Source organism: Meleagris gallopavo, chromosome 7, assembly GCF_905368555.1.
Source record: "Meleagris gallopavo chromosome 7, MGAL_WU_HG_1.1, whole genome shotgun sequence".
NCBI lineage: Eukaryota > Metazoa > Chordata > Aves > Galliformes > Phasianidae > Meleagris > Meleagris gallopavo.
The window spans coordinates 24,686,875-24,708,442 of NC_139410.1; the positions used below are offsets into that span (position 1 = coordinate 24,686,875).

At 44.0% G+C, this 21,568-nt stretch overlaps 1 protein-coding gene and 1 long non-coding RNA gene across 6 annotated transcripts in view; both read left to right on the forward strand.

Moving 5' to 3' along the window:
- The first annotated feature begins 10,275 nt into the window (after nucleotides 1-10,275).
- LOC146544006 (uncharacterized) lies at nucleotides 10,276-12,237 on the forward strand. The gene is made up of 3 exons (XR_014884473.1): nucleotides 10,276-10,449; nucleotides 10,661-10,824; nucleotides 11,635-12,237. It is a non-coding gene; the product is annotated as an uncharacterized LOC146544006 (long non-coding RNA).
- A 3,875-nt stretch (nucleotides 12,238-16,112) lies between these two features.
- MRAS (muscle RAS oncogene homolog) overlaps nucleotides 16,113-21,568 on the forward strand; it is a 34,174-nt gene continuing 28,718 nt past the window's right edge. Inside the window, exons 1-2 of one of the 5 annotated variants that reach the window (XM_085227791.1) lie at nucleotides 16,113-16,264; nucleotides 16,444-16,573. The gene's annotated coding sequence lies outside the window, so the exon portion shown is untranslated. The other 4 variants (XM_085227794.1, XM_085227795.1, XM_085227793.1 and 1 more) reach the window with 4 other exon arrangements.

The following is a 21,568-nucleotide window of genomic DNA, read 5'->3' on the forward strand; positions in this document are numbered from 1 at the left end:
AAGTTTATTATTTTACCTCTTTACTATCACAGCAGCACAAGTTATAGAAAACTTCTCTCACAGCAGCTCACAGTGAAAACAACTGGTGTGGTGAAGGAATGGGCAGAAAAACACAGGGAAGAGAAAAAAGGCTGGTTTGTATTTCTGGAGGATAATTTGGCAAGTATTTTAAAACTATCCAACATCAGGGTCCTGCTTCCTGCTATCTAATATGGACATTACTTTTATATTTTTATCATTAACTGTAACTGAGTAAACTTGTTAGAAAATAGGAGTGCTCCATTCATTAATGAAAGATGAGGCATCTTTTCCCCCAGCTGATGCAGGTGGGAAAGCCTTTTCCTAATCCCACCACCAGAAGGTGCTAAAAAACATATTTCCTGACAGCAGCGCAGTGATCCTCTCTGCTTAGAAATGAGATGTAGAAATCCACGCTATTTCTTACCATGCCTCACTGGGGTGACTGAGTGAACAAGCAGAAATACTAAGCTGGCCAGAGCACTGAGTTAGCATGAAGAAACCATGCTTGGAGTACGGAGGGAACGGTGACCTATATGAGTTTTGTCATTTATTCTGTGCAGGACTTGAGCAGGATTTCGGTGTGCTCGTCTGGAGGGCAGCGGTGCTATTGCTGCACTTGTGAGCACCCGTGCGACTGTTTTGCTGTTTGGCCTCGTCCTGGGTGGCTGCAATTACCGCTAAAATCAGGGTGTCTCCCCTGGATTCCTACTGGAGAGAGGAGCTGCCCTCCTGAGGAGCCACCTGGGATTTGCGGCAGGCAGGAGGTTGTTGTTACACAGCTCTCCACACAGTGTCCTCGCTTGCTTGCTTTTGGCACCAGCTAAGGAAAGTGATGGTTTTGTTTCAAGAACAGGATTTAAAATGCAAGAGGTCCTAAATTCCTAAATATCCACTGACTTTAAGTAACGATCTCAGCTTCTATATTACGCACTCTCTAGGCTCTGACTGTGCACCTTGGAGTTGGTAGCATCTCTCCTGATGTCTGAAGTCTGTCAGGTTTGGCTTCAGGATGTGACCTACCTTCCTGGGCTTGTCATAGCTCTTCTGAAGCCTGGGGAGTGTTGCAACCTGCTGTTTGTGGGATACGGAGCTGGAAAGTCTGGGAATCCCTCTTGATCCGTCATCCCTTGTGACCCTGAACACAGCTTTCCTATCCTGGATAAGCAAATGCTTTCACATCTTACCTGCTAATGACTTAGCAGGCTCAGGGGAGAGACCTTATCACTCTCTTCAACTCCCTGAAAAGAAGTTGTAGTGAGGTGGAGGTCGGCCTTTTCTCTCCGGTAACAGCGATAGGACAAGAGTGAATGGCCTCAAGTTGTGCCAGCAAGGTTTGGGTTGGATATTAGGGGTAATGATTGAACTAGATGGTATTAGAGGTCTTTTCCCACCTTAATGATTCTGTGATTCTATAAATTATAAATTACTAAATTTATTACTATAAATTTAATACTAATACTAAATATCAGTATATGCCTTTCATTAAAGATAATTCCTCCTTCCATGTTTACTGACAACTGGGAAACCGCATGTAGTTCTCTGGCTTTATTTCAGACTAGAGGAGAGCTACCCGATTTTATTTTTGTTTTTCTCTCTCAGCTGTCCTTGTTAACCTAACAATAGAGCATCCAACTATGAACTTCACCTAGCACATTAATAAGAACTCATTTCCTACATATAAAGATGTAAAGAACAGTATCTGTGCTCACTAGCCCATGTACCGCAATTATCTGCACATCACCTTTGCATAACATGAAGAATCATAGAGGGTATCTCTTCACACTTACTTCCCCCTCACCAAATTCCTCAAAACTTAAGTGAGTCTCTTTGTAATGGAAATTATTTCAATAAATCTGACAAAAGGATTTGTTAGTAATTTGATAATTTCAGTGTGATAACTCTTCCTCCCTCTTCTTTGCAGCGTTTATATATGCAAACAAGGAGAGGACAGAACAATGCCCCTGATCCAAATGTTTTCACCAGCCTGGACAGAGGAGGGATTGAACCAGGGCCCCATACTTCAGATCAGCCCCAGGCTTTGGCCTACTAATTGTTGTAAGAAATCTTTCTTTTCTGTCCTTGGAACCATAGAGTTCTGAAAGCTTTATTTCTATAGCTGGGACAAAACAAAAACCTATTTCAAAGCCAGAGTCTTTCATGAAGGAACAACATTGTATTTCAGATGATCCTAATTTTACCAAGTCCCCCTATTTTAAGGTCAAAAACTGTGGGTTTTTTGAGATCTTATACAAAGGCATCTTGTCTCCATAGAAAAGCACAAATGGGAGAAAATCCAGCCCTTCCATCAGGGATTTGTTCCAATGATAAACACTGACTTTGGTTTAGAATACTTTGCCTTATTTCTTTTTTGAAACTTTTCTAGCTTCAGTTTGCAGCAAATCACTCAAATAATGCCATTTCTTCCCAGGGTAAACCCCAGAAGGATAAAATTTCCCATTAACAGGGAGTATTTGAAAGTATCAGTTTTTAAGTTGGACTTTCACCCAACAATTACACCAACAGTTCAGTAGCACGGTAAGAGGATTACCTCCTTCTGTTCCCATTTCTGTTCTCCTAACTCATCAGTCCAAATTCTTCTAATTATTTCTAGGGCTTCCAACCATTGTCCAATTGAGCATCAACTTGTACGCTTACATCTGAAAACATTTTAAGTCTATTTAAATCCAGCTTAACTTGGTCTTGCTCCTTTGCTATGTAATTCCTGATTTATTTTGTTTGCACAGCCACATCTCAGGACATGGACCTCTATCCCAATCCTTTTTCATCCACCGGAATAGGTTGCCTAGAGAGGTGGTCATGCCCCATCCCTGGAGACATTTGAAGTCAGGCTGGACAGGGCTCTGAGCACGTGATGGAGCTGTAGGTATCCCTGTTCATTGCAGGAGAGTTGAATATGTGTCCATTAAGGGCTTCTTCCAACTCAAATGATTCTACAATTCTATTCTAGAATTTTGCCAGAGTGTGGTCTGAGTGCAGCTGGAAGGTTTGTCCTGTCTCTTGTGCATTAAGTGCTGGATACCTGCTATCTTTAACTAGATGAACTCTGACAGGAGAGCCTGTTATTCATGCTTCCTGCAATAGGACTGCATCAATGGGCCAGTTGTCACTGTAGCTGTAAGTCATGCTGCATTTCTTTACAGAAGAGAAAACCCACTGAGAGAACTGATTCTATTTGGGTGAGTTGTACTGAAGAAATATTGCTATTTTAGAAATAACCATTATTGGTTTTGATTTGATGTGAAATACAATAAAGCTCAAGCTGAATTATGCAAGGTTACTGTAATTATTTTGAAAGCTCAGCATGGAAAAATTGGTAACAGCTCATGTGCTCACATCAGGGATCGTTTCAATTTTACCCACATGAGCAGTTGCTCATTCACTGCTGATTGCAACAATCTTTTAATCAAGAAAACAGTATGGATATTTTACTCCAGCTGGTAATGGGGGCTGGGGGAAATAGCGAGATGAATTTTACAAACTGAATTTGAGAACTGCATTTCTTCAAAGTAATGATACTTACTAAAGAGAATGAAGTGGCCATAAAGCTTCTTAAAAAGAATAGTAGTATAAGATTCAGCCTTCAAGCAGCATGTTACAAATATGCTCTGATCCTAGGAGCAGTAATGGTAAGGTCTGTGGCACAGACAACCTACAGAGGTGGCTTTTCACATGACTCTTCATGTGGCAGTAATAGACTGGAGCTCTGGTTTCTCTACCCCCAGTGAAAAATTATAAACTGCGAAGTGAATGAGCCAGCACATAACAAAATGCTGGAAGTAAGGGTCTCCACATTCGTTCTCTTTACCGCTCAAATTAGTTCATTCAGTGCTTGCTTTCTTATGCAAACCCAACTAACTGAGTACCTTAAAGGCTGACGACTACAGCTGTAATAACAAAAAAAAGCAGGCAGGCATTGCAGTTGGCTCCCCAGACAGGTTGATGTAGGGAGGGGATCAGGTGAGAAGCCTTTTCTGTGTTCTCAAAGTCCCATAAGCAGGGAGAAAAGCAGGTAGGTAGATCTCTTTAGTTGCTGAAATGCTGGAGGAAAAAGGTATTGAATATGTTTAGTGACAGCATGAGAATTCTTGATGAAACCTGTTACACATATTTTTCAACAGGAAAATAGCACTGCTGTGCAAAAGAAACTCAACTTTTCCGACCACTGTTTCACCATCTTCAGAACTACAACAAATCCTTCAAGTCCTTATTATAGCCTGATAGTGTCTCACATCATCCATTTTAAGCAGGACCTATCCAGATATAGATGACACAAGCAACTGCACTTGCATTGCAGAATTGTCTTGAAGCACACATATGGGAGTCAGCAGTGCCAAACAAGTGTTCACCTTTGGGTTATTGCATGGCTTAGTTGCCTGCTCTTATTGTGCTCACTCACGCCTGACCTGGCTTGGATATGGACCAGTTTGGATCCACAATTCCTGCTGGGAATGCCATTCTGAGAGCAGGAAACTAGTGAGACTTTGACTCAGGTGTCTTTCTGAAGGGAGACAAGAGCAAAGGAGAATTTACTCCATAAATCTCACAACTGGTGTCATTGCCCAGTTTTGGGAACATGAAAGAAACACCCAAGCTACAAGAATCTGGAATTATTCTGACTAGTGCAAATAGGCAGGTATGGAATAGGAGCAAAACCCCACTGAGGTGTGCATGTAACTGTCAGGCACTCAGAAGATATTAATAAGTAGTCTGTGCTGAAATGGGATGCTTTGCCTTTGTAAATGTTCTTTGGTGGTGGCGTTTTGTTGGTGGTGGTGGTTTTTTTAATCTGTGTTAAAGATGCATTTTTAGTGGGAGGAGACACTACTGAATTATGTGTAGTTTAGGAGCGTTTCCTTCGAATATGGGCAAGACATTTTTGTCCTTCCTAGGCACAAGTGAAGGGACTCCAGATATCCAAAGTCACAACTGAAAGTTTTCTCTCCACCCCGCCCCAGTGTTGGTGGTTTCACTGGGAATCTTGCACACCCGCAGAATTCAGGTTGGGCACCACTTCTTTCTAACACAATAAAAAGAGAAAACCCTATTTAGGTATGTGATTACTGCTTGTTTTCCCACCTTAATCTTCAAATATATTGTGTCTGTGAGGGCTGGCATTTTTTTTCCAATATTGCTCCTAGATGTATGCCTAAGGTATTCTCCTGAAATGCTCATATGGAATTGAAGACTTGAGTCTATTTAAATAGATTCTTGGCAATTTCTTATTCACTTGTATATTCAGATCATTCCAAAAGGGCAAAACATTTGGATTTATCATATAAAATCATGCAGCTTTGAGATGCCATGCTTTCCTCTACCCCTTCATTCTACAGAGGGAGTATAAGCTGGCCTTTGTAATGGTCACATCATTTTAGTGACATAAAAACAGGCAAGCTATTTTCTGTGGAAGCTCCCATCAAAAAAATGAAACACAAATATTTAATTCCCATGGAAACAGCTCATCCTGGATGGAGGATTTCCCCTAAAATCAGATTGTGAGCTTCCAAGAACACATATAGCACATCCTGGAAATGATGATTTCTCATCAAAGTTGAAAAAGGGCGTGGAAGGGGAGAGGAGCTTTTGGGGGTGCAGGGGAAGCCCAACTGCTGGTCTTCACCCAGCCTGTGCAGTCTCAGCCTCTGAGATATAAATCCTGTGAATTTAGTGTACATGTGAGCACTTCCACAGATTTTAAGCACTGCAGGCAGAAGTGCCATTGTTAGGTATTTAATCTGAAAGCAAAGAGGATCATCTTTCTCCCTTTCAAATCTAAATCCCTTGTTAGCTTAATTTCTTAGGAGAGAAACACAATCAGATCTTTTCCCTCTGAATATAATTGCTTTATTAATTTCCCCACTCCTAAAAAAAAATAGGCCAGGAAGGAATGCTTTCTTTTTCTTGTAGCTTTTTTTTCTCATCGCTGAAGTGCACATGATATGTCAGCTCCTTAATTCTCTCTTTGTTCTGTGTTTTGAGCCTGTATTCTTTCAAGAATTTTGTTTTCAGTCAGCTATATCACTTTCTGCTTTCCTCAAAGTTTCTTCTTTTAATTACAACATTTTAAAACTTGAGATCTGCATATCATCACAATCGAGACCATCTTCCCTTAAGTCTTGGAATTCTTATGTTAGTGGATCTCTACCTCCAGGTAATAGTGCAATGCTCTTTATTGCTTATGCCATCTGCCAGACAAGGAGGAAAATCCTTAATGGCCTTAATGGCCTTGGTCACCTTCCACAATCCACTAGCCTAGTATTTATTTTCTCCTGCAAATGACTGATTATTTCTCACGCTTTGTTATGATGTTTCCTCAAATGTCTCAAGACATGATACTTGAACTTCACTTTTCTGTAGATTACCTGCTTGAAAAAATGTTGCTCTCACTCACAAATTGTGTAACTTTTCATGATCTTTGCATAAGCAAGGGTGATTGGATAGATCCTGTTTAGCAGCCTGCTTTAGAGCCTTTTCTTTCTGTCTCTCCTGGTTTGGCTGCTGGCTGGGTCCTGATTAAAAACCAGCATTGTTTGACAGCTTGTTATGAAATATTCTGGCAGCTTGTATCTTTTCTAAAGGGACATAGATTGTACGGAGTATTGGAAATCTTGGTGATGCACGAGAAAAAAATAGGCCAGGGACTGAACTAGCATGCCATCTGAGTTATGGGAACATGCTGAAGCATCTTTTTAGATCAAATTAATTTATTGCCCATGTAAACAATCTCTGTTTGTTCATTCCAAATGCTCTTTAGGTTATTCCTTAGAATCCAGAGTGTCACAAAATTCAAGAAATTATTTTCTTGGATATCAAGACCTATGCAAGCCACATCCTTTATTAAAACAATTTCATTGACAGTAATGCTAGGGTGAAGAGGAGCCTCAGTGCTACAAGCAACTTTGCATGCAACCTTGCAACTATTATTCAAGCAGAGATACTAAGAGCTTTGGGAGACTTCCACCAAAGTCCTTTGATCCTCAGTATTGTTTCATGCAAGGAGAAATTTGTAAAGATACACAGCCTTCCATAAATACCACCCAAGCCTGATGAGCAACGGGCTCAAGGGAGAAGGGTTAAGTCCTTGTTCATTCGGGCAACATAACATTTATTTTGCTCTGAAAACAAATAATTCACTTTTATTAAAAAATGGCAGCACACAGAAGAATGAAAAGCAGCAAAATCCAAGCAGCATCCCCTAAGGACTCCATGTAGTGCCTGGATGCTGGGAGAGCAGTGGCTGCTAAGGATGAAAGTCTGTCTTTGAAACCATAGCAAAATCAACTCCCTTCTTAAGGAAGCACCAAAAAGCAGCTAACTTGTACCAACCACAATGGCAATTTCACTGACTTTCCATTTCAAAGTAGTCCCTTTAGAATAGAAGTCTGTTTGTGATCTGACCTGACACCTAGCAGATGCACTGAGCAGTGAGTAGCTTGTCTCCTAAAATTTGCTGTCCATCAAGGTTTCCCATTAGCCACCTTTAAAACTGAGGGTCAAAGAACCTTTGTTTTCCTATTTCTCATACATGAAATGAGGTAATAATTCCTCTGAGGCTTGATTTACTGATGTTTGTAAAGCTCGTGGTAGCTCGGGGATTTCAAAGGGTTGAAGTTCTGTCTAGTGTAAGTACCTTGACTTCAGCAAAGCTATGAACCAGATAAACATCTCCATTTTATGCTAGTAACTCCTAACTAATCTTATTAAAACCTTTCCAGACCCAGATCAATATCTGAAATGCACTCTGTCCTGTAATTAATCTGATGAGACATGCTATCTATGTTTACAGGTCCCTTCACATTTTTCTTTAGAGTTTTTTATTTTAAAATTAAAGTGGTTAAGGAGAAGCAGGGTTATGATCTTTGTTTCTGAGTAGCTTTTTCATGGACTTATTAAATATCCTGTAGCTGAGTGCACTTAGTAATTCAATGATCCTGCCCTGGTGAATGCAGTTGGATACCAATGTCTAAGAGACTGTACACAGAGGTAAGTCTGACAGTTTGATGGCTTGTATGTGAAAGACACCAGTCAGAGCAGACTGGCAGATGCGTGGAGTTGTACCTCAGAGACATAAATGTGTGATGAAGTGTGTGGATTTATAAAAGTTAGGGCTGCAGTATGTCAGCACTCCTGGATCCTATCCTGAACTGTCATGTATGCTCTCCTGTGCTTAGTCTGCTTCAGTTCTTCAGGACACAGGCTATTTTTTAGGATGATTTTCTGACACCTGACTCTTGTAATAAAGGACTATCTGACAGCAACACCACTGATCAGTGATGGATCAAGGTAATACTGGTATATGAGGACATGAAAACATCAGTCTTAATTTTATACGCCCTCCAGAGGGTGGTTGGACACTGGAACAGGCTCCCAGGCGCAGTGGTCATGGCAAAGAGCTGCCAGAGTTCAAGAGGCATTTGGGCAAAACTGTCAGACATATGGTCTAATTTTTGGGAGGTCCTGTGTGAAGCCTGGAGTTGGACTCAAATGATCTCTGTGAGTGCCTTCCAACTCGGGGCATTCTATGGCACTATGATCTCAGACTTCATTATAGTACAGATGAGAAAAATACTTGGAAAGAAGTGAGCTGTATGAATAGAAGGAATTAATGGAATAATATTATGACTCAGTTTTGTTGCCGTTGTGTGACTAATAATCACACAACTCACACATCGGAGAATCCCTCCTTCTTCTCTTCCTCCTGTCCCATGCTGGGATACAGGGCTCAGCCTGGTGGACCTACTAGCAAGGTGACACAAGCATTCCTGCAACTAAATTTTAGGAAAGTGCTCTGCACGGATGGAATATCCCACTCTGGAGTGGGGGAAAGGGGGTAGCTTTGGGTTTTCTCTCTCCCTTCCTCCACATGGAATTAAACAGGAGAGCTAAGTGCTTGCTTTTCTGAGGCTATTATTGGTGACCAATACAAAATGTCCCTTTTCATGACAAGTAAATGACCTGCTAAGTACAAGCTATAAAAATTCAGGTCATGTTTTCTGCTTCATTAATATGCTGCCTGACAAAGCCATTGCCTGCTGGGTCTCTTCACTGGGGAATGGGAGTTAGAAAACCCTTAAGGATTTCTTACTGTCATTATGAGGTAGAAAGGCAAACAGGCTTCTAAAGGAAAGAAGGCTCCCAAAAGACAAGCTGCCTTTGTGTCCTGATCTCATGAGCAACCACAGGAGGAGGGAAGTAATGCCATTTACACACACAGTCCCAACAGTGTGGGGTTTGAATGCTTTTATGTTTCACTAATAGCTGGGCCCGACTGTCCCAGAAGTCAATAGAAAGGTTTTCCTTCATTGAAACAGGCAGTGGACCAAGAATGGTATTCAGCCAGATAAATGTTTGCAAAGTTAGTAAGTAGAGGGAGAAGAGAAATTTGAATCAGAACAAGAATCTAAGGGAGAATTTCTCTGAAATGTTTTTCTACAAAAACATTGACTACTGTAAGTCTTTGTCACAGCGGTAGCAAGAAGTTACTGCAGACTATTCTTTGCACATAAAACTGCCTTTCAGAAATCTGAGGTGTCTCCCTGCAGGAGACATCCAAGGTAGGTTCTGAGTTCATCACTTCTAGATGAACTATATGGCTTCTCCATAAATAATGCAGGGAGGCTGGACTTGGTCAGAGCTGGATGCTGCCATTGTATAATTCTGGCAGATGTTTGAATCCATGGCATTTTTCTCTGTGCAGGGAGTCTGGGCTTAAAGGATTTTGAAGAGCACTATCTTCTGCTCTTGACAGGGTTAAGTAGATTGCATCCTACCTCCTCCATTGCGTTTTCTGGGCTTGTGTGCTGTGTTGTGCTGTGCTAGCAGTGAAGATGCACTGCCCTGCCTGGGGCTGAGGTTTGGCTTTCTTGCTCCAGGTCAGCTCCCATTCCCATCCTGCTTCCTCAGCTACACGCTGATAAAATGAGTTTCACCTGAGAGTGTGGAGGCTGAGATGCAGCAGACAGATCTGGGATGTGATCTGATAGGTCAGCACCGTTCGGAGGGATATAAATATTTCCTGAAGCCAGCAGGTATTTCGGCATCCCTTCCTGTCATACGTGGGGTTTAGAGATCAGGCTGCTTCATTCCTTCTTCTGTGCTTTTCACCAACATGTACCTTGCTCTTAACAGTGCTCTCACCCAGAATTCCAGTGTTTTGGAGCAACACCACCCGGCTCATTCCAGGGATACTCAGCCTGCAATGAATGCATTGATTCATAGCTTATTTTTAAAGCCAGAAGGAATTGCTATGCTCATCTGCTCTGACCTCGAGCATGCAGTGGGCACAGGAGTATTTATAGCTCTGTTTACAGCATTCTGCTCTGTATACAAGGCAGTGAGGCCAAGCAAAGAGCAGGGTCCCTGCTCCAGTATAGATCTGACAGCCCTTACAAGCTCAACTGCTTTATTAAGGTATTGTCCTCAATAAATGGCAGTGCATACTAGCCCTGCCAATTCCTGAGTGTGTGGGCAGAGGGGACTTTCTGCGCCTATGTACATCTGTGGGCCGTTTGCAGCAGGAGCAATAAACTCCAGATGCAAGGACAGAAATCTGGGAAATCCTGGGTTTGTGCTTTAGCTTTTCTTAGACTCCATACTGAGTCTGTCATGCATCTTCCTTTAGGGGATCATCTCTCCTATGTTTCAACCACACCAAAAAGATGTATAAGGTCACTGAAAAAGATGGTTGAAATGAGCTGGGAGAATGATAAATAACTTGTAGGGAGGTGCCTGAGAAGAGCAGGACAGAGTCACCACCAACTGCATGCAGCTGCTACAGCTCTCACGGTATAGTATTGATCAATGTGTTTTCACTACTTTGTACTTAGAGTTGCAGGCAAAGGCACAGCATGCTCCAAAGTGGCACGCTGCTGCACCTCAGCTCTTGAACTGAACTTCCCAAAGCTCAAGCACTCCAATTAGATAAGGGTGTAACTGAGGTCGTTAAAACAGGAGTAATGTTAATAAATACCCTACTTCCCATTTGCCACGCTCTGCGTTCACGTCTCACAGCATGCAGCCACCATCCAGGCCGCTCGTCTTTCTCCCATGCTAAATTCTGTTGCCTTATCTCTTGACATGTAATAGGCATCTGACCAGAAATCTGAACATTAACTAGACGAATTAACTACAGATTAGCCACTTTTGCTTTCTGTTTGTTATTAGATCTCTGCAAGGTAATGCACCACGACTGCTTTTGTGCTGCCAGAGTGATGTAAGAAGCCCTTACAATTCACTTTGCTTTAACTGCATATTTTTAGAAGAATATTTTTTGTAGCTAAGTTTTGTTAGTGTTCTGGTTGACACTTGTCCCTTTAGGCTCAAACTCCAGAGAGACTGCCATTTCCATGACACTATACTTGTGAGTGAATATGTAACATTGTAAATTGCTTGAAATTACTAAAAGGGAAAGTAATTGCCTTCTTACATGCAGAAATGGTGAAGTCAGCTGGAGCTGATGCTTTGATAGGTAAGGGAATCAGTTATTAATGTTTCTGTGTGGAGCCACAGAGGCCTTGCAACTGTGAATCTCACAATCTTGCTCTTGGGCAAAGTATATGCAGTCATCTCTAATCTGTTCCATCTCCCCCCAAGCAGCTCACCCAGCAGTGTGAACAAATTGCCTGGAAATGTCGTCATCGAGCTTCATCTGGCACTATCTCCCTTTCTGTCTGGGTCATTGATTTCCTTGTCTCCTTTGCCTTAAGACCCACATCATACATCAATTTCTGAGTCTCCCAGTACTGAAGCAGCTGTATTGTGCCTTTCCTGCTCAACATCAGCAGCTTTCAGCTTCTGAAGTGTCCTTTACTGATGCTCATCTGAAGACCTCCTGAATGTGCCTCAAGTGGCCTCCCTGCCTGCTACATAACAGCCTGTGCTCTGCCAGCTTTTGTTTCATCACAAGGTTTAGAGCTGTTCTGCTCTCGGAAATTGGGTAAAATTTGGTCTCCTTCCTACAATGACTCAGTGTGCTGGAGAAATGATTCTTGCCTTGTGCGAGCAGCTATGGCAGGGCACAGAGCTGTGCCAGCCTCTGCTAGCCACCAGCTCCCCTTGGGAGAGCCCCTCAGCCAGCAAGGAGCTGGGGCTGCTCTGCACACGGATCTTATGATGGCTAAATATAGGGTCCATTGATAAATAAAACAAATGCACAAGGAATGCAGGAACCAGCAGTTGTTACAGTGTCATCTTAGCTAATAAAGCCTTTTCCTCTGTTCTTTTGCTCTTGTCTTTGTGGCCCTTCATCACAGACTTGTGCAATTTGAACACGTATCTTTGCACACCCAACTAATAATATCAGTTCTCATGGAAAGTTTCCAGGATTAGGCCTGCAATGTGCTGTTCAACTCTGAGAAATGATTCTGCAAGAGAAAAAAATCTTGTCTTGCTACTCGCTGGGGCTGTGGTTGCTCTGTGCTTGCACCAATCAGAGCTTACTCCCAGTCCTGGTCTGCTGCCATCATTTAATGGCCAGGTACCTCCCTGCTCCTGTGCCAGACCTGTTTGCTGAGCTGCAGACTGTTGCCTACTGTAGTTTTGCACAGCTACTCCTGAGGATCCAGTCTGGCCTGCAGAAACATACTTGAGTTTTGTTAGGAGTAATAAGGTTCCACCTCTCCTCAACCCTTGCAAACTGAGTGCATCTGGTGTGGAAATATGTGCAAGAAATAAGGTCTCAAATGTGTACCCTTACTCCTAAATTAATGGTGATCTTAATGTGAATAATTTCACGCACAAGAAGTGTCAGATAAATTGAGATTAATTACTTAGGGAAGAGTGTTCTTCAGAACACAGCTCTGCTGATCTTTGTCTTTCTAGAAAGCAAATTGCCAGTCTCTTTGTTTTGCAGCCAAATTCCTCATCCTAGGCCTGGAATATGTATGGAAAAATATTTCCAGAGATTCTCTTGTTATAAATAACCTGGAGGAGGTGAAGGACTCTGCAAAGCATGCTGCAAAAAGGATGGAGAAAGAGTTCATCTCTTGGAGAGAAAAAAAGAATCTTCATCTTAAAGCTGATGTTTGTAGTGTATGCTCAGGATGAGTCACATGAGAGGCAAATTGAGATAAGAGCAGAGTCCGAAAGAAAATGACTGATTTTAATCTCTGTTTCCCTGCTTACAGGGTCTTTGCTGCAGAAATTAAAAAGCTGTGCTTCCCTGTAATATCACCCTGTTAAATGGTGCATCATCACCAGCTCCCAATATTTTTTTGCCTATGCTCTCCATGTATGTTGTGCATATATTTATATACATATGTACATATATAAAGCTTCTCTGTGGCTTTTTCTTTATGGGTTGTTTATAGTGTGTGCTGTACAGTCAGCTGCTCACAGCCCTCTTGCAGCTGATAGAGCCACACCATATCTCATCTTTAGCCATAGTATCTTCTGAACAGTCACACATGAACTTTTACCGGGTTTATGTAGTTACATCTGAATATCACTAGATGTCCTCTACTGCTAAGTAGCTTTGCCTCAGTCCATGCCAAGCACCACACAGAAATTCAGTGAAATGAACCTCAGCTGTTTAAGCTGTATATTTATAGTTCAATAGTTCCCAGTCCATAGATGCACAGTGATGTTCCTCATCCATAGTCTGAAGGAGTGCTCTAATACCTCTTACCAACTGGAGTTACAGTTTGATTTAGAAAGGTGTTGTATTGGTTTCTCACAGATTTGAAGCCATCTGACATGTTATAGGTACACTTCAACTATCTCCTCTGCTGCTCATCTGAGACAACCATCAGGTAGGGCTCAGCCTTTGATCTCCTTGTGCCTGTCTCCACATTTAACACTCAAGGTCCACTCTCCGCCTTTTCTGCTGTTACACCTTTAACAAGGATCAAAAAACAGTCATGCTGTTTATTTAGCCCTAGTAGTGAAATGTTACACTATGTAGATAATACATCCCCTTAGAGACAGTAGGTCTGAGGTACAGCCTGACCTGAATAGTTCAGAGACTGGATGGTCACTTCAATCCTATTGAGTGATGTTGAACCAGGCTGGAAATGTTGCCTGAAGTTTTATGGGGAAAATGTGGGCTAATATTTGAAGGTGCTTTTTTTCCTTTGAGTTTTCTATAAAGTTTGAAGTTTTGCCCAACCTGCACTTGCATCCTCACAGAGAGGGCTCTTCCTGACAGTGTGTCTGCTGTCAAACCAAACTGAAAGTTTTCTTTGAGGGCTACTTGGAGTGACTCAGCAGGATACAAAAAATGCACTTAAATTGAAGTTGTATTGTGTAAGAGCTCAACCACAGCAACGATTCCCCCATAGCAATGTTAACTAATATGCACTACAAAACATTTAATGTTGTTCCAGATTCTGGCTGGAATTGAAAGATGAAATGGGGATTTCTGGCTTTCCTTCTTACAAAATTTCAGTGTTTCACATGGGCAGGAGGACTCTAGAGAATGGAGGGACAGCCAGGAGTCAGGCCATGGGCATTTTTTCTTGAGTGTTGCTAACACTGATATGAAACACAGGAAGATTTTCAGATTTGGGTGTCCAAATGTTGGTCTGCTCCTTGTTTGAGAATAGAGGTACCTGCATGTGAGTAGAAAGAAATTTACCTGCTCTGAGCAGAGATCTGCTTAAGATGCCCAAATACAAAGTTGGATGCTCAGATTTAAAGATGTAAACCTAAAGCCTCTGGCCTACTGGTGCCAAGCCTGAAGTGTCCCAGCATTTAGTGACAAGATTTGCTCAGAGCTGGGCAGCTCCATTGCTGCACTGCATGCTTAACAAGTCCAACAAAAGTCTGTCCTCAGGAAACTGAGAGGATTTTTGTCCAGGAAAGAAAATTTGCAGCCAACAAGAGCGCAGTTTTGCACTCAATTCATATGCAAACCTGAGATTGCTGTTGACAAACCCCCATCCTAACATCCAAGCTGTTGATTCATATCAACAAAATGTCTCAGCCCCATGGTTTAGTCAGAAAAGCCTAGGGGGGTTATTCTGGGCTCCTTTTTTTTATGTCTTGATATTGAGCAAGATTAGTGAAGAATTTACAGGCAAAGAAGGCCAGCTTGCCTGCGGAATGCGTTCATGGCAGTTCATAATACACCAGTTGGTATGAGGCTGGGCCCTCTTTCAGTGAGATAAAAGGGGCTCACCCAGTCTTGGAGAACTCTGGCTCCGTACCTCCAAGGGCTCAAGAAAGGCCCAGCCCCACTTGCAAGAGCTGAGCTGCCAAGGGTGGCATGGCCAAAAGGCCTGAACACAGCCTGGTGAGGAGCCCTGGTGCTCCACTGAGCCCTGTAGCAGCACAATGGCAGCTCCAGGCTGACTGTCCCAGTTCATTGCAGGGTAACTGGACTAGATGGCCCTCAGAAATCCCTTCCAATCCTAAGGAATCTATGATTCTATGACTGCCCTCGCTCATGAGTTATTCTCAGGTAGCTGTTGCCCACATCCTCTGTACAACAGTATGTATGCCAATACCGGTGCTTGTGCAAACGCAGGGCTTGTGCAGATGCAGGGCTTGCGCAGATGCAGGGCTTGCACAAATGCAGGGCTTTGGCTACCTTCAGCTGCTGCAGGAAGGTGCAGGGCTGCGGGGGAAGCTGCAGGTGAGGTGTGGTGTGAAGCACTGCACGGGTTTCACCTCCAGAGCCAAGGGCACAAAGAAGAGAAGAGGACAGCAAGCAGCACCTGTGCATTGCCTAAAGTCTCAACTGGGACTGGTACATAAAAGGCAAATTGTGTTATCACAATAAGAGGTGCATGGCTTCCTTGTATTTAGCACAGATGTATATATATATACAAATACGTGTGCGTAGAGCAGAACTGATGCTCACAGCGCCCAACGGGACTCAGCCGTTCGCTGCCTCCACTGCAAGGACACGCGGAGCTCCCGGGGGAGCGCCGGTCCCCGTGACAGCTCCCGGGCGCCTTAAGGTGCCTCCGCCGCTCCTCGGCCGCGCTCCACCTTAACGCCGGGCCCACTGCCACGCCGGGGCCCTGGGGCCGCGCGCTCCGGCCCCCCGGCAAACGAGCCCGGAGCGTAACCCATCTCCCACCCCGCGCAGGTGACGCCGGGCCTCCCCGCTGCCCGCAGCGCCCGGCCCGGCCCCCGGCGGCGGGGCGGCTCTATTTATAGCAGCGGCGCGGCGCTATAAGGGATGGCCGGCGGCGGGCGGGGGCCGGCCGGCGCTGCCCGGCGGCGGGCGCCTCTCGCCGGGCATGGGCGGGCTCTGAGGGCGCGGCCCGCGGCGGCGGCCCCGGTGAGCGGCGGGTGGGCGACGGGGCTCCGTCCAGCTGCCGGGGGACGCGGAGCCCAGGGGTGCGCGGGGCGGCGCTGGGGGCTTTGTGGAGAATCGCGAGCGTGGCCGCGTGAGCGCGCGGAGGTGCCCTCGGAGGGGTGGGAGCCGCGGCCAACTTCGCTCCGTCCCTCTCCCCGCAGCGCTGCGATGCGGAGCGCCACTCGGGCATGAGCCGCCCCGCCGGGCCCTGCTCGGCCGAGACAGCGTCGGGAAGAAAGGGCCACGGAGGAAGCTCCGCGCTGCTCGGCTCGGAACCGCGGGCTGCCCACGGTAGGGCTGCTTTGTGCGGGCTGTCGGCTTCTTGGGGGTTTCTTGCTTCGTGGTAGTGCGAATAAAGGGGTGGGTTGGGGGGTTTCCGCGTCTCTCCCTCTGCAGTGCGCGGTGGGGAGAGGAGGGCGTTCTCCCGAGTTACCCTGTATCACACAGGGCTTTGTCGGGCGAGGGACCCCTGCGTTTGTGGCCGTCTTCCCTCCTTTCCTCCCCGCGGTTTCAGACGCGGCGATCTTTTACTTTCCTCCCTTCTCTTCTGTCGATCTGCGCGCTGCCTCAGCTCTTATCTTTTGGACCTCTGAGGACTTTGTGAAAGCTTCCAGATTGGTTTGCTCGAGCGTTTGCTGGGCTTCTCGGAGCACGACGCAGATGCTATCTCTCCTTACGACGAGGAGGAGGTAGTTTTTCTTTTTTTTCGGTCTTTGCTTTAAGACAGGACTGGGCGTTTTCAGCTCATGTGCGTGGGATTGTTGGGGATTAGAAAGCAAACTCGCAACTTATTTTTTATTCCTAACGGCTCAAAAACTCTGGAAACAGTGCTCAGAGAGCCTTGACAACCGGGCAGAAGGCTTCTGACAGAGCCGAGCTGGCAGGTGAGGAGCAAGGTAGCATTGTGCTCGTTATGGGCCGTTCTCAGCATCCTGGGCTGTTCCTGGGACCCTCTGCAGATCCATGACTTTGTGCAACACACTGAGACGTCGTATCCGCGCAGGGTAGAGGCTGAGGCTTGGGTAGAGGAGCACAGCTCGCAGTGGAGACCTGAGCCCTGAGTGCGGCTGTCCCAGCACAGGTAACTGCAGTACCTCCACGTGCACCAGCGGGCATCGCTCTGCTTTAGTTGCTCAGTGTTGTGAAAGTGTGAAAGTCTAAGCCCTCAAAGCCTTGGTTGTCTTATGAGTCAACTCAAGCTGGGATTTTGGTGGCAGGCTTAAAAGGATGCTGTTGTCTGGAAATATCTGTCTCATCTGGAAACTGTCGTTCATGCTTTGGTTAGTACTGGTGCACCAGATTGGTGTGCTCCATACCTGGGTGTATCTTTCTGTATTTCTGCAATGAAACTATGCATTTAGCTTCACAAGGGGGACAAATCTCAAAGGCTGAAATTTGCATGGATTAGCTGTCATTAATTTTCTTTATGAAAAGTCTGTTAGGACCGTTGTAAAAATGGGGTTCTATTAGTTTAAGAGAAGGTAAAAGAAATGACAAGGGTGTGGCAAGGAAATAAAGTAGGAGCTTTAGGAAGTATACCTATGGCTTTGGATTTCCTGACAGAGACAGGAGTTCTTTTTTCATATTTGATCCTGGCAGTGTTTCTTTAAAAGTTGTGGGTGCACTTCATGTCATCGTTTCACATCAGTTTGTTTGATTTACTGTTGTTTTGATTCTCCATCCTAGGAAATATTCCACTTGATACAGAGTGCAGTGCAAATTGCAGAGGGCCAAACACCCCACTAGCGTGGTTCCTTAGTCAGAGCAGCTGCAAGAGGAACGGAGCTGACCCAGCATCTGTGTTCAGAACTAATGTGAAAGATAGTTTAAATTTACTGAAGTTTTGGTGGGTGTTTTCACCCGCTTGAGATTCTTTGTAGAGGAACTAAGAATTGCAGAAACAAAGCTTGCCTTTTTTGTGGGGCTTGTGTGTGGATTGGTGGTGTTTTGTTTGCTTATTTCATTTTGGAGTTTTTCTCTCCATAAACTAAGACTGAAACTGACAAAATTGAAGGGATAAAACAGATTTTCAGGCAGGCAGATAGAACTTGCTACCTGTTCTCCACACCTTGATACTTGCATTTTAGGACTGGAAGGAAGAGGACAAGCCCTGTTTCTGAGCTCGTGTTGTCCCTGGCAAAGTAGTAAGTGAGGGCACTGTAAGAGGTGGATGTAGGACAAGTGATGAACCATTCTCACTGTTGACATCATGCTGTGATTCATCAGTGCTCCTCTTTGGCTGTATCCTGTACTCCAGACCTGTGTGGCCTGCCACTCATACTGTGTGCTGTTTGTGGCTGGTAGGTGATATTTCATTGCTGGGATCATTGGAGCAGAAACTCTCCTCTGTTCTATTAATAATTTTGGAGGATTCCTTGGGGATAGCTGTTGGCCTTGCTTGTTTCTGCTTTTTTTTTTTTTTTTTTTTTTTTTTGGGTGTAAAATTATTCCTTGTGGATTCAAGCACGAGTCTCTATGTATGTCACTTGTGTGTAAAGCCAGGTCTCGCTGCTGACCTGTTGCATACAGGTTGGGCAGTTTGTTCAAATGATTTAGTCTATCCTTGAGGGGTTTAGGATGGACCAGTCTTAATTTGTCTTTGTCTGGTTTAGTTACTTGCTTCTGTGGTGCTGTCACTCCTGGTGGCTTCTTGCTCCTGCTGTGCTCAGACTTCACAACCCATGCAGTGCATTCCCCCTGCTTGTGGGAGTTACCCTCATCTTCTCCTAGATATGTAGCTTACATGCCTTCCTTTACATCTTTTACCTGCACAGGCTGAAGGAGGAAGAAATTCTGCCTTAGTGTGGTAACGTGCAGCTTCTTTGTGCAGAGGGAACATCAGATTCTGGAGATGGGGAATACTAACGTGAATCCACAAGAATGGTATTTGCATAAGCTTCTGCTGTCCTCAATAAGTAGATCAGGGTTGAGGGGACAGATCTAATATGGAAAATATGGAATTCATTTTCAGACTTTCAAGCTAGTCCCATAGATAGGGCTTAGGAAGAGAAGTAGTCTTAAAAGATATGGAAATGTGCCTTCAAAATGACCTTTCAAAGATCAACAATATTATTCTTTGTGTCTGTGGCATCCAAATTTAATGAAATGTAAAGCAGAAGGAGTTGGGAGGATTTGGTCCAAGTGAAAACAGAATGAGCGTAGGATTGGCAGATGGGAGGAACATTAGCCCACTCTTTGGTGGAGTTACTGCTTCTCCTGTTGTTGCCTGCAGAAGGGACTCGACAGAAGATAGTCAGTGGGAGGAGAGTGTAGACTGCTTGTCCTATTTGAATGTCACTGGATTTTTCTGCTTGGGGATGAATGTCCAGTGGTCCAGTGGGTCAAGTCCTGAATGCTGGTATCTAATGTACATCCAAAGCAAGTCCATCAACTTCGTAACATCTGCAGTAAGGAATAAGTGGCTTTTTTTTCTGAACAGAGGGGAGGAATGAACAGCTGTAGCTTAGGATGCTGAATTTCTTGGCATACTTTTTTTTTTTTGAGATTTATGACTCTTATTCTCTTTTGAAAATGTAGTGGAGCAATTGCTGATCCATGCATGTATGCATGAGAAAATGCCAGTGGAGGAGTAATACATATGGAAATCTGTCATAGAGATATGACAAACTGGCCACCTGCTCTTAGATGATGAAATAATTTACAAAAATATCTGCTGGAGTAATGACTGAGGGAAGAGGTGGGGGCAGGTTTGAGGGAAGTTAGCAATATTTATCTATTTGAGTAGTTTGCTGTAGTACTTACTGCTGACCCTCTTGCCAGCTTTACTGCTTCAGAAACAAGTGGTAGTTAATGCAGTAGCAGGTGCATAGGCTTCATCAGAGGGAGCAGTCCATTGGACAGAGCTAGCAGAAGAGATGGGAAACCTGTCTCCCAGTGTTTTCTCTGTCACAGACTGCCTTTGTATTGATAGAGTAAGATCTGAAATTCTTGCAGCTAAATACCTGTGACTGTGCATCTGCCTCTCATTAGGTTTGCTGCTTGATGCAGTGACTGGTGTTAAGCTTCTGAAAACCAAGCATTTACTCCAAGTTTTCATAGTCTACAGCAAAAAAAAAAAAAGTTAGAACTGGGTCAGCTTGCAGCCAGTTTCCCATAAACCTGCTCCCTGGGTATTGGTTAACCTTGCTAAGTGTGTCCTAGGGTCAAATCTATTGCTTTTGTATGTGAAAGTAAGTCTTGGTTTGCATTGTGATTTACTGGAGTGTAAATAAAGCAAGATCTTTCACTTAGAAGCTCACTCATCGGCATATATTAGTAACACTCATCAGTTTCTGACTGGAACTGTGATGGCATAATTACTGTAAAAGGGTAACACATTCAGAACTACCTGTGTGACTTTGGGAGTTGATTCCTGAGAGGCTTAGTCATTATTTTAAATAGGAGTCGGCTTTCTAAGCTACACATATTCCTGAAAGTTTTAAGAAAGGACTTCTGTTATCATGTTTTTAAAATGTCAATTTCTAGGACAGGTATGGCAGCTCTTCCACTCTACTTACTTCAGATATTAACTGAGGAGGTTGAAGAAAGATTAGAAAAACACTGTGGGAAAGTAGATTCTCATGGGTAATCAATCTTACTAGAGAAATCCAAGTTGTGAAAATGTCTATTCTTCCATCACCTGATGGAAGCATGGATGGATATGCACGTATATATTTTCTGCTGTGTCGATTAGGAATGTGAGGAGGATGGCAGATACCTTGGCCATGGCTGTAGACAGAGTAAACCATGTGTTTCTTGAGACACTGTTTGGGGCACTGAATTCAAACTGCATGTGATTGGAGCAGTTTGAGTCACCAGGCCAAACACAGTTATCAGAAGAAACAGATAAACTAAGAAAATAGTCTTCTGTAGTCTGGCATATGTGTTTGCATAGTTAAGACTTTAAGATTGAAGGCAAATTAGGTTTCTTTTTAGCAGTGGTAGATTACTTTTAGTACTTGTGGTGCAATTTTTTAAAGTATTCCTGGAACGTTAATAATGTAAAGCATATTTATTTTGCAACATACCTATGGGATGGACACCTACTACTTATCTTGCTTCTACAGCTAGGGAACTGAAGTGTTCAATAAAGCAAGACACTGCACACGGAATTGTGCAAGGAGGACTGCAGCAGGACAGGCAGGAGGGCACTGAGACTGCCTCTCAATACTAGTGAAAACCATCAAGCTCTGCTCCGTAGTCTATCCATTAGATTCTTCCTCAATGCTTCTAAGTTATTTTAGTTTATTTCCTCACCTGGAAAAGGTGAGATTGGGCTCTTCCAAG